Below are 18,015 nucleotides of genomic sequence, written 5' to 3'. Positions count from 1 at the left end.
AACTTATTCATGCAGTAGATGATGGCTTGACTTTGGACTGTGGCATTGTCTTGATAAACTTTCTTACCAAGGTATTGCTTAGATTACTTCAAACCAGGAAGAAGTGAGAAGGACTGACCGTGGGGTTGTGTTTGAGGCCAGATTACCCAGAGACAGAAAGTGGTGGGCAGCCTTCCTTGGGACCCTGTTCCAGTGACATAGTATGCCTTTTCATGAGAGAAAAATTGCTTTCAAAGGCATCATAGCAACTCCTGAAGGACACTCTGACTTTCAAAGTGGGACAGAGAGTTACTGTTTAACACTGAAACACTGTTTATTAGATAAACATTTAAACAGCAAGAAAACACATGAAACCATTGCTAGAGTTACCGCACTTTCTTTGCTGCAGCTTTGTCTTTTATGTTACTTTTCTTGAAGACGGAGTTTCATATTAGAGCAAAGGTTCAAAAAGCAACAGTAATACAAACTGCAATTTACTTGCTCAGTAATACAGTACTTTTTCCCCACTGCTTCAGCACTGATTTCAATGTTTATTTCTGAATAATTGGGTGGGTTTTTTTTCCACAACTCAAGGATCTTCTCACTGGTGCAGGAAGAAAGTAAAAATGTCTGTGTGTGCGACATCAGTCTGCTGCCACAGCCATGCGTGTCATCTTACATGCAACCTTTCGGGCTACATGCTGCTCTTAATTATACTAGATTCATGCTGTTGATTTGCATACTTCTGCAGAAGTTTAAGAGAGGAGAGAGATCTATTGCAAGACTACTATGACTACAGCTCTGCTCCTATACTAATCTTACTTCACTGGTTTCAACCAAGTTGCTCCTGATTTATATTAGTTTACCAGAGATCAGGTTCAAGCATGAAAATTATCAGGAAGTATAGAGCTTTATTCAAAATAAAAATATTTTTCCTCATTAATCAGGAAAGGCTATGGAAAAAGTATAACAGTGACTTTACATTTGCTGATATGTGGGAACATTTCCACAAGTACTAAACCTCCCTTTAAAGAAAAATAACATGTGCTAAAGCTTTAAAATGAGTCCAAACAGAGGATTAATTGAGGAGATTGATTTCAGTTTTCTTCACCCTAGTTTAATAGACCTTTTCCCAACTGGGTTTTGGGGAGATTGGACTTTTAAACCACTTGTTTTTAGCAGCAGTAAGGAAGAAACCTGGGAATTGATTTATTGTAAGGATTTTCCATTGTACTCAATAGACATTCTGTACTGCATTTTTTTCATGCTTTGTAGCTAATACAAATCTGTTAGAGCTTATACTTTGCATCTACTAGTATCATATATCTTACTTAGACATTAAACATGAAAAACCTGGAGCCTGTAATTTAAAAAAAATAAAAAGAGAACATTTCATGAAAAGATTTTACTGCAACATATAGCTCTTGTTTTCAGATTGCTTGGGACTGCAAACCTGCTGATACACCACTGTGCTTTAGAACTGCTGTGCAATAGCTGAGGAGCACAGAATTAGATTGAATCTGAAAACTAAAAATCTTCCGTGACAAATGCAGCATTTGACTAAAGAGCAAATCCTGGTTTGGTTTTGGGTCATAAAGGTGCAAGTCCCTCATCAATCAAGTTCTTTTTGAACTGATCTAATTCCAAGGCATTAACTCTTAGGAGCCCCAGGAGCCAAAAAGGAGAGGAAATTACTTCTTTTAACAGAGGATGCTCTTGTAACTGTGGCACCGTGACCCACTGACAAAGACAGCTGTGTCCCACGCTGCAGGAGCAGGAGCTTCAGGCAACTCTGCCCAGTGAGCTACATCTACTCTTGGTCATATCACAGGTGGGGAGAAGCAGTCAGAGGCAGCTATTTCTCTGCATTGCTCTAACCTCCTGCTATGCAAAGCTCTGGCACAGAGCAGTCTGATCCAGCTTTACTGCAGCTCTGCTAGCAAATTTGGTTCTGTGCCGCATACGCCGGTGTAACTCAGACCAGAGTCAGACAGCCCAGGCCAGGTCCTTGGCTGAGTTTGCAGACCACACACCCAGCAGACTTAGCCATACATCAGCTAGTAACATTTAGAGCTGGTCAAGATACAGAAGGGAAATACTGCTGTTTTTTTAACAGTGTAATTTTTAATTGTGAAAATGTTCTTCCAGGTTTATTTAAGCCACAGGAGATCAGAACAGAAGGCAGAGGATCAGCTCCCCGTAAGAGTATCTCAGGCACACCCCTTTCTCTCTAGGAACAGATATGCCCATGCTATGGCCACAAACTGCTGACTCTGTGATGCAAAGCACACGATCTGGCCCCTGTACTACATTTTCTGTCAAAGTTGTACCTACAATTTATGAAACTCTGGTGAATTTTTCCCACTCTGTTCTGTTTTAGATCAGGCTCAGAATCCATCTGAGCCTTCAGAGATTTTTAATATTGTCTTTTCCTGGCAAAGCAGACGCACTGGTTTAGTATTTTCCCACATTGCAGGCTTTCCAAAATGTACTGCTTTTACAAGCACAAATGTAAGAAGAGGGAGAGAAAATGGGTAATTATATGTCCCATGCTTTCTTATCAAAGCTGTGGGTTGGAAAAGAGGGAGAAATTGAGAAAAAATGAGAATAAAATTCATTGTAGGCATTATTTCTCATCTCAGAAGCACGTCTTCCAGCTAAGCTTCCTCTCCCAAACCTTGTGATTTCAAAGACTGTGTATGATACATCTCATGTGCAAGGATTTGGGAATTTTTTGCAATGAAATGAAACATTTCCAGCCCAACACAAATACGAAGGAAACAAGTGTGTTCAGTGATATCACCCAGAACTACAGCTGCATTATGACTGCACAGACAATTTAAAATGCCTGGCCTGCTTATAGAAATCAGCTAGGGCGAGAGAGGGGGGAAGAAGAAGAAGAATCAGAAAAAAAAAAGAAAAAAAAAAACCACCACATGCCCAAAACAAACCCCAAACCAAAACATAAAACCAACCAATGGAGGAAAGCACAATTAGTGGATGTTCTCACTTACTCTCCAAAATCTATAGTATATGTTCCTTTCCACGGGACATATATTAGTGATCTTAAAGCATTATTTGCCTGTCACATTACACCCTCGAGCTTTGAATCAGTATTTGCCTATCCTGCCAACCTCAAGCACTTAAGAGTCATGACTCCTACCCCAGGCCAGCATGTGATGAGCTCCAAAATCCTTATATGCATTTTTCCGGCTCTTCTATTTTTTCATTAGAGTGTTTAGATCATAGTTTTAGTTCCTATCTTCCCTTGCTAGATATCCATACAGCACTTGCAGTTCTGGCAGATGCAAAATATTGAGAATACTGAGAAATGCTTTTGAAAGTTCTTTACAAGACCTCCACTTGGAAGCCTCACCCGCGGTCAGGCTTTGTTTGGACATTATGCCTCCCTCAGTTTCACAGCAATTTACTGATGGTCATCCCCCCATCTACAATTTAGTTTGCTCAGCCCAGAGAGCAAAGGCAAGCATATACTCTCCAACTATAGATCAGTTCAGCCCTCAGCTTCACATCTGTTTCTTGACCTAGCATCACCCCTGCTCATTCTGCAGCATTCGAGGTTCCACTACTGATGGGGTCAGTCCAGAGAGGGTTCAGCCCTTTCCCCTCCTCCTTGTCCTGAAGATAGATGGAGACTCTGGTAGATGCCTTCTTCTGAGAGAGCAAAAAGATTAGGGACTAAACTGATGTGCCTTTTTCTGATCCACTCCTCTTTCCTCCTGTGGTGTTAATATGGGGTTCTCCCTCTTCCACATCTTCCCTCTTCCACATTCCACAGAAAATGTCCCCAGCTCATGAACGAGAATGAAGGAGTCCTGTGGGCTGTCCTCAAGAGCCCTGATGGATTCTCTAAGGCTGCTGGGGACATGGTAGAGAGAGTTAGCCAGGCTTGCAAAGCATGCAAGAACCCCACAGGGATCTCAGTGTCTGTTGCACATGTTCTTACTGCCCGTAAGTCTTAAAATGGGGCAATAATATTTCTTCCCACCTGTCCTGGGCAGCCTCAGTCATGCTGATCATATTCAATCACTGTAGCAGAAGATCTCCTGTGTGTGGAGCTGTTTTCCAGTGACTTCTTTTGTCTCTTCAAGCAGAAATTCCCTGGCACTCCTTTTTATAAAATATCCACTTTATCACTGCCTCTCGTTACTGTTAGTGACCAAGCTGTACTTAGATGTGCAGCTATCAGTTACACTCACAATTCAACACTCAAGTAGTAAAGTTGGCTAATCAGTAATTCACGCAAGAGACAAGCTTGCAGTTTGGCTTTGGTTTCTTGTAGCTCATAGTATAAATTGTGGTTAGAGTATTCAGCCACTGCAGTTACCCCAGCACCAGTGAGAAAAAGAGGGAATCTACTGAAAACAATGGATTTTTTTCACCCCTAAATCAAATTCCTTGAATGAAAACTGTCCAGGGTTTTATGAGTTAAGACAAAACCAGAGGTTCATATGAAGATCATGTACTGCACGGAAATTCAGTTTTGAGGTGAACACATGGTTTGGGTTTGAACTCAACAAGGGAAAGACTTTTCACACTTTCCAAGCCACCCAGCTCCTTTGTGTCTATTATGTGGTAATCTACTGGCTTTCTGATAACGCAGAAAGTAAAAAAGAGGAAGTGTTGTTACCTGTTTATAAGTATAAATTCTACCTAGTCCATGTAATGAAGCACAACAAATACCTCCACATGAGAGCATTTTTAAAACTAGGTCAAGCATATTGAGAATTACTGGGGGAAAAGCGTTGCTGAATCCTAAACTGCAGTGGTCTGTCCTATACTTTAGTATCTAGGAAATTGTGAAGAACAGGCAGTGAAGACTTTGTGAGATAAGAAGGGCCAAAGCCCAACTGGAAAATTATTTGGCTTCAGCTGTTAAAGAGAACAAGAAATACATATATTAGCAACCAAGGGAGGCTAGGGGGAAAACTCTGTTGGATCCAGGGGGGAACATAGTGGTCAAGGATGAGGAAAATGCTGAGGTACTCAATATCTTCTTTGCCTCAGTCCTTTGTCATAAGACCAGTTGTTTGTTGGACCCTAACTCCCTGAGCTGGAAGATAGTGGTGGGAAGCAGAACGAAGCTCCCATAATCTGAGATGAGATGGTTAGTGACCTACTGCCTCACTTAGATGCAAATAAGTCTATGGGGCTGGGTGGCATACACCCAAGAACTGGCAGAAGTCCTCGCCAAGCCACTTCTCATCATTTACCAGCAGTCCTGGCTAACTAGGAAGGTTCCATCTGACTGGAGATTGGCAAATATGACACTGGAAGGACCAGAAGGAGGATCCAGGGAATAACAGACCTGTTACTCTGACCTCGGTGCCAGGGAAGGTGAAGGAACTGATCATCTTGAGTGCCATTATGCAGCATGTGCAGGGCAACCAGGTTACCAGGCCCAGGCAGCATGGGTTCATGAAGGGCAGGTCCTGCTTGACAAACTTGATCTCCTAGGACAGGCTTAGTGGATGAGGGAAAGGTTGTGAATATTTTTACGTGGACTTCAATAAAGTATTTGGGACTGTCTCCTACAGCATCCTGCTGGAGAAACTGGCTATTCATGGCTTGGATGGATGGACACTTTCCTGGGTAAAAAACATGGCTGGATGGTCTGGCCCAGGAGTGGTGTTGAACAGAGTTAAATTCAGCTGGGGGCTGTGCTCCCCAGGGCTCAGGAGTGGAGCCAGTTCTCTTTAATTTATTTATCAATTATCTTGGCAAGAGCATTGAGTGCATCCTCAGTAAGTTTGCAGACGAAAATAAGTTGGGAGGGAGTGTTGACCTGCTTGAGGGTAGGAAGGCTCTGCAGAGGGACCAGGACAGGCTGGGTCGATGGGCTGAGGCCAATTGTTTGAGATGCAACAAGGGCAAGTGCTGGATCCTGCCCTTTGGTCACAACACACCCATGCAATGCTACAGGCTTGAGACAAAGTGACAGAAAGCTGTCCAGCAGAAAGCAGCCTCAGATTGACAGCCATCTGAACATGAGCCAGCATTGTGCTCAGGTGGCCAAGAAGGCCAACAGCATCCTGGCCTGTATCAGGACAGGGTGGCCAGCAGTGTCAGGGAAGTGATGATGCCCCTGTGTGAGGCCATACCTTGAGTACTGTGCTCAGTTTTGGAGCCATCACTAGGCTGGAGTGTGTCCAGAGAAGGGCAATGAAGCTGGTGAACAGTCTGGAGAACAAGACTTCCCAGAAGAAGCTGGGGGAACTGGAGTTTAGGCTGGAGAAAAAGAGGCTGAGGGGAGACCTTCTCACTCTCTACAACTCCCTGAAAAGAGGTTATAGAGAGGTTGGTGTTAGACTCTTCTCCCTAGTAACAAGAGATAGGAAAAGACAAAATGGCCTCAAGTTTCACCAGGGAAGGTTTAGATTGGGTACCAGAAGAAAATACTTCACTGAAAGGGTTATCCAACACTGTCAGATCCAAAATAGTGCACCATATTCACTACTTCATACACATTTTGTACATAACTCACATATTACACCTCATATTTCAGAGGTGCTGAGTAAGCAGGTGGTACAGAGATGGTATATAAGGGGAAGGTACCCAAATGTCATGAATGAGATCTTACCTCTCTTATAGAGAAGACAGGCACCAGATACGTGCCTAAGTGATTTACTGAATGACAACTTCATCTGGATGCAGACACTTAAGTTATCTCTTTGACTTTCACTAACTCACTCTCCATTATTTTGAAGATGTCCTGTGGCGATTATCCTTTATTTACTTAATTCCTTCTTTAAAGCACTTGGATAAGTGACAGGCCTAGGATGATGTAATTTCCCCAAGTAGAGTAACAAAGGAATAACGGACAACAAAACTCTTAATTGCTGCTGTCAAAAATGTATCACCATTCAGGAAGCAGAGTGGGACTCATGATACTGAGAATAGTGCATACAGCTGCAGTGTGACTGTGCTGCCCAGGCTCCCAGCCAAAGGCAAGGCTTTGAGCTGTATCTCAGGATGCTCCTGCAGCAGCAATTAAACAGTCACTAGTAAAATACAAAACAGTGCTGGGAAGGCAAATAATCCCAGGTCTCCAGTTATATTTTCTTATAATTGTATTTCCTTACTCCTCAGTCCTGCTCCCTCTTACATCATCCCTGGTTATATGAATGGCTACATTCCTGCCCAGCACCTTGTGCTCTGTTTCTCTAGCATCATTTTCAAGTCATTCCTCTGCAAGGTAAGAAATATTAATTTTAGCCCTTGAGCTGTGGATGGAAAAGAAATAGCCAAGACAGGATGCTGGACCATCTTTCCTAGCCTGTGGTTTTCCTAAGAAAGGTTGGACCAGAAGATGCTTAAGGTCCCTTCCAACCCAGTATTCCATGATTCCATGATTAAGCCTCAGGATAATATCCTGGTGACAAGGCTGACTTAAAAAAGACAGGAATCATGCTCTCCACCATCAGCTATGTGGATCAGGATCTAAACTTCCAATCAGCATGTATCCTCTTGATTTTTCAACCCAAGACCATCTTGTAGGAAAAATCAATGCAGATACAAATTTTCTAGAGGAGTGCTTTCCTTGCTATCTTGGTATTTTCTGCAGTGTTTTGACCAAGCCCTAACTTCAAAACTATATCAACTAGAAAAGAAAAAGCTTTCACATAATGAATGTGATTTCTTCCCTCTTTCCCCCCTTCTAAAAACTGATTTCATATTATATGTGTGTGCTAGCTACTTTTGATAAATCATGAGCTAGGGGTCAGTGTGATATTACCATGATTTGATATAGATTTGACAAGTACTGACTAATCTTGACAAATTTTCCACTGATTACATTTCAAGATACAGTTTTGTTACTGGATGAAAGAATAGGGACATTGTAAGGCATTTTTGTGGAGAGGCAAATTTCTCAGATTAGTACAATAAGAATGAAAAACTAACACATGCAGGAGAAAATGTTGGTTTCTAAGCATGAAAGAAATGTGCTGAAAGATTCTACCAAAGGTTTTGAGTCTGTAATTTTTTTTGTACTCAATTTTAAGTACATTGGATCAGGCACTTTCCTTCAGTGGAATTAAACAATGTGTAGAATAAAATCATATTGTGTTACAGGGAATTTCAAAACAATCTGAAGTGTACAGCCAGTCCTGAGAAATTTTCTTGCCAATTAGCTTAAGCTGGCCAAATAATTCAGTGTGAGTTTGCCAAATCCCACTTCACTGACTCCAGTGTTTTGACCTTCTGGTGTTTCCATTATATCAGATTTAACTACATAAAATGCAAGTAAAGAAATATAAGCCATATTTAGCTGACAAACCAGGTGACTTGACATATTTTCACATGTCAGCCTTGACAGATACATAAGCAGTGTCTGAAAGAATAACATCTCCAAAGGAATGAGGATGCCTTTTTATATGCAGTACCTCATCTCACTTAATTGTTGACACTTCGCAGAGGCAATTATTATACAACAAACCTTGCAGGATGAAGAATGAAAAAGCAGAAAAATTTGGCAACACTCCCCTCTAACTAGACCTAGAGAGAGACTTAGGCCCAAAGGGAGCTGTCAGGGCTATAGAAAATTGTGACACTCCATGGAAGGAAAAAACCCTGGAAAATAATTATCAACTGTGTGGGTTGCATCTTCAGTGAAGGTGCTTGATATCTGAATCTGGCAAAGAGTGGGAGAAAAAAGAACAAACATTTAAATGCTGTAAACATTTCTGATTTTCAGAAATGCTTCCAACTCATTATCCCTTTTTCCTTCTGTTGGATTTCTGCCTCTTCACCATCTCCAAAGAACACTCTTTGATTTATTTACTTGCAGCTTTTATGTTTCCATGAACTCCCATGTTACCAAGTTTTACGACTCAAATATTTTCTGAAAATGCATTTCAAAGTCATTTCAAACTGCTAAAGGGAGCAGAATCTTAAATTTGTCTACACACACTAGCAGCATAGTGCCTTTCCCCAATAAGATAATAGAAACGTCATGCAGCCTAATACAAGAGAACACAAATAATTTGAATGAATGTCAAATACTGAAAACATATGCATTTAAAACACAGAAAGAAAGTGTATTGCGTACTTTCAATAACATAAATCTGAGCATTTTCCACTTGGTTTTGTCTCCTGTTTTTTTTTCATATTTGCTTTCCTACAAATGTTGAAAACAATTCATTGGTAATATAAAGATCCACAAAATGCATTTTGTATAGCAGAGGAGAGAGGAGGAAAACAGATAAGTACTTCTGATGACATTACCATTTCTACCTCACTTTAGAGATATAGCTAAAATGCTATTTAGATCTGATTGAATTCTGTTCCCTCTTTTCATTTTTCAAAACAATGGCTATTTAGGATATGGATTACGTTTTTCCATGTGCATGTATGCTACCTGCAAACTTTGCCTTTATGGCTTCTGAACTGATTGTTATAATGGATGCCACTGAGGCAAAAAAGACCTAAAAATCTATGAGCCAGCTCATATCTAAATCATGGCCTTAATCATAACTGAAAGCATATTCCCAGTATGTAAATTTCAAATCTACCTAAATATTTGTGCCTTGTGTATTACTGCACTCATCCTATCAGCATCAAAACAATGTCATATGAGGTTATTATTTGCAGCTAATACCTGCATTCAGTTACACAGCTTGAATAGTGATGACTTCTAGAGAACAATTCCTCCCTGGTGTTAAAAAATCCCCTAACTTTACCAATCCATTTGCTGCCTGAGTGACCTTCCAGTTGACTTCCTCAGATGGAAGACAACTTCATTTCTTTCATTTTTTAGCGTGGTAGTAAAAAAAATGTGGAATGTTTCAGGACAGTATCCACATGTGTTGGGAACTGTTGTCAAGATCGCAATTTTACCTGAGTCCAACTAACTGAGGAATTATTTCATTATCAGTGGTTTTGATGAAGACTAATGCTGATGTTTTAATTGTTTCCTAGAGATACTTTTTCTACGTATGTTATACAGCTGAAGACAAAAGGGGATTTTTCATTGATGTAAATGTCCAGCAGACCAGGTCCTGTATTCAAATAATAAATCAATTAGTAAAGACTTGCAAAACCAAATTCTTACAGTGATGTAATTTATCCATGTTCATTTTCAATCTAGATTCTAGGTGGCACTTAATATGAAAAAAAAAATCCACAAATTAGGCCAAAGAAAAATCTAGCACTGGAATTAGATGTATAGCTTGATTTTAAGAATTTGATTTATTTTTTGTAACTGGTCCATCAGTCACATAATAATGGAGGAGGCTAAAATCTATAATCATAACATTATTTTTGCATTAAACAGAAGCAATGGGAAAATAGAGAAAATATTTCAGGCAACAAATGTAATCTCTCTACCCATACATGAGTATGTTCTAGCAGATTACACTTTTGCACAACCATTACTCGGTGCCTCAATCAGGCTACTCACATTTTCATTTCAATTTTAATTGCAAGAATTGTAATTTCAAAAGAAATCATCAGCACAGAATCCAATAGTGTTTAATCTTAATTACAGCTTATTGTTCATGTCATCTATTCTTCTCTGGAGGATGAATAATTGATTACTTGATTTGCCACAATTATTTGATGAATAATCAATGGTATTCAATCAATTTGTTTAGCAATTGTACTTTGCAATTTACATTTAAGTAAAAGATTAAGATCTGCGCAGTTAAATAACAAACTATGTTTAAATAATGTTAAAACTGCAAAACAGTGAAACAAAAGCTAATCAAGTTAGAGTTGTGATTTACACTTATGCTACTATAGAGAAGGAAAGGGGCAAATGGCATGGCATATTATCTGTAACTTCTAACACCCCAGCTTCTCAATGTGTAATTTTTAAGTAAATTGAATTTAATAAGAATAAAAGATTCATAAAATCATCACAGATATTTATCAAAAGTAATATTTATTGCCTTTTGTCAAGTTTTCTGTGCAGTGCTTATAAATAAATCTGGGTTGATCTTGTGAACCTGCTAATCAAGATCTCAGAGGATATGGGATCAGACATATGCTTTCATAGTTGTTTCATCTCTCTGCCCTGGTTTCAGATGGGATGGAGTTATTTTTTTCCCAGTACCTACTCCAGTGCTGTGCTTTGGATTTAGAATTAAAATAATGTTGAATACATACTGATATTTTAGTTGTTGCTGAGCAGTGATCAAGGACTCTTCAGCTTCTCATACTGCCCTACCAGTGAGTAGGCTGGGGGACACAATAAGTTGGGAAGAGACACAGCCAGAACAACTAACCTAAACTGGGCAAAGGGATATTCAACACCATATGACATCATGCTCAGTACATAAACTAGGGGGAAAGCTGGCCAGTGCTCACTGCTTGGGAACTGGCTGGGCATTGGTCAGTGCAATAAGCGATTGCATTGTGCATCACTTGTTTTGTATAATATTATTATTATTATTATTATTATTGTTGCTGTTATAATTATTACTATAAACTCCTTTCCTTTTTTGTTTTATTAAATTGCCTTTATCTCAACTCACAAATTTTACTTTTTTTTTTTTTTTAATTGAGTCAGTGGGAGCAAGGGAACAGCTGTGTGGTGTTCAGACGTCTGCCAGGTAAAACACAACACTCTCAAATTAGGGCTAACAGAAGATTGTTCAATCTTGGTGTCTCCTGTTAGAACAGAAACGTCTCCAGGCAATCAAATGGCCACCCTCTGGGAAAATGATGTGAAAAATCCATGGTGGGCTCATACAAGAAGGAGTCTAAAGCCTGGTGGGACTAGGAGATATATTTGGGACCACTACGTTTCTGAGTTTTCATCTAAAACTAGAAAAATGAGGGAGTTCTGTCATTGTGGTTTGGTTGGTTGGTTGGTTGGTTTTAATACAACTAGATTAATCTGAGACCACTCAGAAGGCAGAGTACAATCATCCATGGCTGGAATGGCTACAGAAATACTGGAATATTTTCCAAAGCTGCTCCAAATGTCACTGCTGCTATCAGTACTCAATCCAGTTCCAGCAGGAGGGAGCACAAGGCATAGCAATGGATCTGAGAAAGAGGACTAGTATTACTTACATATACTGTAAATAAATGCTGTTCTTTCCATCTCAGTCAAGTTGCTCATTTTATCCTAGTACACTGGAGATAACTAGGCCAGAAGAACCAATGGAGCAGTCTGTGATCAATGGCAGAGCATGAAGCTCTGGTTGAGAAAAGAAATCAAACCTGGATGCTGAGATGGAGTCATAGTACTCCTCAGTTTATCCTTGATTTAAATGACCAGTGACAAAGATGACCCAGCACTCCAAGTAGGTCTGATGCAGACTGTTGAGATTCCTGGAGAATCCACACACCTGCTAATGTATTGTGGAAAACAACCCTTTTGATCAATGACATTTTGAAAGCTTGCTATTAAGACTGGGGTTTTAAGACAAATCTACACAACTGATAAACATATTACTGGGTACAAGCCAAATAAAAGAGTTGGGGTTATAAGAATCAGCAATTGAAAATTTATGCCTAATTGCTTCAGGCACTCCACATGATTTGATTCCAGTCGAAGTGGCCCAGAAAAAAACAATACCGAACCAGAACAAGGTGCTCTTGTCAACGTATGCTTCTATATAGCTGTTTGTCTGAAAAGCTCAAGTACTGCACCAAGGTTAACTAAGCCTTACAAGATCCATGTGGTGTAAGACAGTTTTATATTCTGCATGCAAACAAGGTGACTGAGGCACTCCTACTGCTACTTAGAAGTACAAAGAGGAAAAGAATGGCCATTGTACTCATTTGTGGGCTCCCCTCCTGAAGAAAGACTAAAAACCAGAAAGTATAAAGCCAGTGTCTAGTGTTGCACAAAGTGAGTAACAGAAATTAAAGCACTGTTCCTCCCCAAAAATCTCCAAATTAAGCTGTCCTACACTTTGCACCACAGAGAAAAGCCAAAACAGAACAAAACACCACCATCTGCCCTTGCAAAAAATCAAAATCTTGTCCCTAATCTAACACAAATCTTGTTTTTAATACACATTAATGTCAGTATTAAGACTCCTGTGCTTCACTTTAAACTCCCCATCTCCAGGTATGGCCTTTTTCTATTCCCCAGTACTTAAACTGCTTTAGTAATTAGAAAGCATAGTCTGACCTGTATCTTTTGCACTGACTGAATCCAACAGCTCCAGATCATAGGATCAGGGTTGGAAGGGACATCTGGGGTCCATCTGTCCAGCCATCTCTTTCAAGCTGGACTAGCCTCAAAACCACATCAGTGCTAGATGATAATTTTGCTACTTAGCTAAGGAGCTTTTTTGGTTCACCTTCCTGCAGTTGCACTCACAACTCTGTATGTAAGGTTTCAATAAGAAAACACAGGATACTTGAAGGATAACAGGAAATATTTAAAGTAGTCGCTAGAAGAGGTAGGACTGGAAAAAAGGTCTGATGGATTGTTCTAGGCATTTCCTTTTGGAGTACCTGTGTGAATCTATACAGATGCTTTTCTCACTACTTCAAAATCACACAAAAACTTTTCATACTTCCCATTTTTAAATTTTAAGCTCCTGCAACATAGGGCAAAAATCGCATTCCTCACATGAAATTCATGATAGCTGTCAGCACTACTTTATAGAGAAAACTTCTAAATATAGAACATATTTTTCATACAATAGGTAACAGTCCCAAGGAAGCTTGGGTTTTTACTGTGTTAAGACAACAAAACTGGGACTCAAGCCCCTTTTAAACTTGCTTATCAGTACTTCATACTGTATTTTTCTTGCTTAAATAATTTCAAATGTTTAATAAAAGTTTAGGGTATGCAAATAGATACTTTAAGTCTGGGCCTTTTTTATATGAAAGTTTCCTTTATGTCCTCTCTCAGCCTACACTACTGGCAGAGAAGCCCCCACCCTCAAATCATCTAGGCTTCGAGTGAGTTAAATGTGTATGCAAATTGAAAAACTGCAAAGAGTAGCCAAGGGTACAACTCAACAAAATCACAGGAGACCCAAGTAGCTCCCACAGAAAGCATAAAAATTTGGTGGAGAGTATTACAGCCCCTTTCCCAGTACCTGAATTTGAAGGTTGTATTTTTAAAAATCTTATTTCCTATTGTTTGCAAGTTTATGTATTTTAAAGAGTACTTTTTCCCTGACACAAACTAAGTTGTGTAGGTTCAAAGAGAAAACTGCAGTGGGAATTTGGACATGTTTTGTTTCTGTCCACGTTGTGGAAAACAGAGCAGAGACTAACACTATTAAAGCAGTTGTGCTGGATTTGCATTGCAGACATGGCTGTAGAACAGGTAGATTACATTACTGTAGCAAACTTCCCAGGCTACCCATATGGTTAAGGGGAAACCAAGAGTTTATAGCTTAATTAGAGGCATTTCTAAGTGAGGATCAGATAAACAGATACACAACTTAAAAGAGTGCATTGGCCATAAATTCTTTCATTCCAGATTCAGATCTGCTAATATATGACTGCAAACACCTCTGACAAGGTTATTTAAAAGCCAAGCAATCTTATTTCCTATGCCTTTGGAACCTGAAGTGGGAAGAAGTAAATGACGGAAATCATGCAATGCTGCCAGCACAGTCTAAATGCATTTAGATCTTAGTGATAAGTGCTACAGAAATGCTTGGATAGGTGGCAGGGAAGAACACAGGACAAGGGAAAACCAGCTCTCTAGCAGCAGACGGCTATGAGCAGCCCTTTTGCCATTTTTTTCTTTATGTTTCCTTCCACCCTTCTGCTTCATCCTCTATGTTTTTTCTTAAATTACATGAGAAATCCAAATTCATTCTGATGGATAAAGTGATAAAGACTGCCTCTTCTGACGTTTCACCTGTTTGTACAAGCATCTGAAAAGTTCCATGGAGATGCAATCTAGAAGTGTTTATTTTCAAACTTGGTTAAGATTTAAAAGGAAGTGTTTAGCAAAGCAATGGTGATACTACACCCAGGCTGCAAGGAAATGGCAGATCAGGGCATCCAGGGTTAGGACTGCAGCTGAAACTTTCAAGGTGACAGGTAGGTTTAACACTCTTGCCTGTAATAAAGTTGTAGCCTGGGGTTGTAGTCTAAAGTTGTTTCCTGTGAGTGTTACATTTTCATTTTTTTCGGATACAGAAAGATGATTTTGACCAGATTGGATTCCAGATAACAAACTCATTCTGCTAACACAGGAAAACCAAATGTGCTTGAAAACATGATGGGAAAAGTCCCATTTCCTAACCTCAAATAATTCCTTGTTTAGAGAATCAAGACTGCCAAAGGACAGACCAAATCTCAGCCTTTAAGTCTTCACAGTTTCAAGCATGTTAATTTTCCCAAATAGAGAGAGTTTATGATCACTTAGAAGGCACTCTGGTAAAATCATCTTACCTTCCAGTTTGCATCTACAGAAAAAAAATACAACAGTAAGTTAAATGTCTTCATCATAACTCACCCTTTTCTGTTTTTTTTTTTTTCCATAAGGAACTTAAACATTGCAAGAGCACTAGAGAATCAGAAACTAAATTCATGTGACTTAATGTGTGAGGTGCAAGCAACTGAAACAAGGGCTGTGAATTCCAATAGCTTAAACAGATACCTGAAGTGCTGATAAAAATATAAGGCGAGGGATTCAAATATATACCTGTCTACTTCAGTGTCCCTTAAATGCCTACTGCATTCGTTTTGACATCTTATTTATGTTAAAAGCAGGGCTGCTTAAATTTGGAAACTGCCCACTCCTGCCAACCCTCTCAGGGAGCTTTTCTAAGGCTGGTGACTGCTGGCTTCACACACCCGGCAGGTGAGGGCCATGGGCAAAGGGGACTGAGGACGGCAATGTGCCCAGCCCCGTTCCCTCCAGCAGTGCCCTGGATGCAGCCAGTGGGTATGTGCAGCCCTCTGGCAATACAGTGGGCCACAAATACATCTGGAGGGAGCTCCACTGCCCACCTTTGCACAGAACCGCAAGGAAAGTTTTTAACTTTCCCTGTCCTGCTCCCTCGGCAGAAGCTCAGAACTCCATCTGACCGGGGGAAGCAGAAGGAGAGACGAACCTCTGGTCTTCTCCGCAGCCGTCCCAAACTGGGGGGCAAACAGGCTTTCGCAAGTTTTGCCGCGCTCCCGCGAGCTTCAAACGGAAGCGCGCCCCCACTCCGCGCCGCCGCCGGGCACATGGCCGGGGCGGGGCAAGGCGGAGCGACGAGGGGCCGAGTAGGGCCTGTCCACTGGGTCCCGCCCCTCGCGCCCCGCCCCTCCGGGTTTTGCGAGCCGCCGGCCGCCCCGGCCCGACGGCGATTGGCGAGAGCGGCAGGCGGCAGCCAATGGGCGCGGCGAAACGCTTATGTCGCCGTCCCGGGCACGGAGCGGTGGAGCCCCATTAGGGCGGGGAGCGGGCGCAGGGCTCAGCTATTCGCGGCAGAGGCGGTGGAGGCTGCCGGCGGTAGAGGAGGCTCTCAGCGGGCGGTCCCCTTAGCGGCGCTGCCGGGGATGCACGTCTTCCACTGGTGCTGACTCCGCGGGGCAGAGCTGGGTACCCGCCTCCGCCAGCTGTCGATGTGACGGACCCTGCTGCCGCTAGCCACCCGGGAATACGTCTCCGTGATTCGGCTGCGCTTTAGGGGAAGGTAAGTGACAGCCCACCACGGGCAGCTTGGAGCGGTGCGGCGGGACGCCTGGCAGGTTTGGCGGGGCACCTTCCCTACCTGGGAGCGTGCCACTGGCGGCAGCGAAGCCCTTCCAGCGATGCCCTGCTCTGCGGGCTTCTGCGCTTCGCCCAGGCAGGGCGTGCCCGTACGGAGCCCCCCGAGCCCAGAACCGGCACTCGCCAGTGCAGTCTGGAGTAGAGCCGTCCTGCACGGAGTTGTTGGACGGGGGCTGCGGGCACAAGAGAACTGGGTGGGTGGGGGGTGTTGTCCCGCAGAGCCCCGCGGCGGCTGTTGGGGCTGGGGGATGGCGCGGCGCCGGCTCGGTGCGCCCGGCGGAGCGGGAGGCGCGGCGGGCAGGGGCTGCCGGTCTGAATAAGGGTCCAGATGCGGGAGCTCAGCTGTCGCCTGTCAGTAGGGTGACAACTGGCCTCTCCAACCAGCCTCTGCCTTCTTCCCTGTCCTCGGCGAAGTGTCCGCGTCTGGGTGCCTTCCTGCCCCGAGCCGGGAACCTGTGCGGGGGAAGGGGCGACCTCGCTCTGCTATCCCGGCGGCATCTTTCCAGTTCGCGTTGTGTTACTGGGGGCCCTCCACAGCGGGTGAGATGCAGCACACACAGACTTGGCCAGAGTATGCGTTTGTTTTTACCTCCCTCAATGAAAAGAGCTCTGGAAGGTCGATGGACACTTCCTGAGGCCCTTTTCCAGAATATTTGTTCCTTCCGCGGGATTTCAGACTCCATCAGATCCATTTATCTTCGGGCTGGGCTCAGTCCAGGGCGCCTTCGTTGTGGTCTGAGCCTGGAACGGCAGGGTCTGGACTCGGACAGGCATCTGTCATTGTCCCCCAACAGGGTGGCCGTGGAAAGCAAAACACAGCACCCGCCGGTACCAGCGTCTCTAAATGCCATCAGCTGGGGAGCCAGGAAACGCAGTGGGGGATATTTTACAAGCTCTCTGCGAAATGTTTATGCAGAGGATTTAAAGGTTAACAATGCATATTCCTTACATGCTAAAAACTAAAAGGTGGCAAAAATAAAGGGCTAGCGTTACAGCCGACCAAGTCCTGTGTTTTTATTGGTTAGCTGGTCACTGAGGGCTTTACGCTGCATGTTTTGCATTGCAAACTCAGAGTGACTACTGAGATTTTCCAGCAGACTGTGTTTCCACCCCATACACTCCCCCTTTAGCTTTAGTTACTATTTCTAAGGCGGATTATTATTTCTATTACTTCTCTACTGCACAAGTATAGCACAGTGGCCAAGTTTTCATCCCAAAATGTCAGCTGGTCAGAGGGGGCTTGGAAAGAGAACGGAGGGCAGACGAGAGGAGGGGAGCAGTTTCTGACTGCAGTGGCAGACTTGTTTCTCACCGCAGAGCCCCGGATGAGCAGGGCTGGTGCAATTCTGCCAACAGAGTTAATTGTGTCCTGTAAATCA

The sequence above is a fragment of the Indicator indicator genome, chromosome 3 (genome assembly GCF_027791375.1).
Source record: "Indicator indicator isolate 239-I01 chromosome 3, UM_Iind_1.1, whole genome shotgun sequence".
NCBI lineage: Eukaryota > Metazoa > Chordata > Aves > Piciformes > Indicatoridae > Indicator > Indicator indicator.
Note: the sequence above shows the minus strand (reverse complement) of the source record.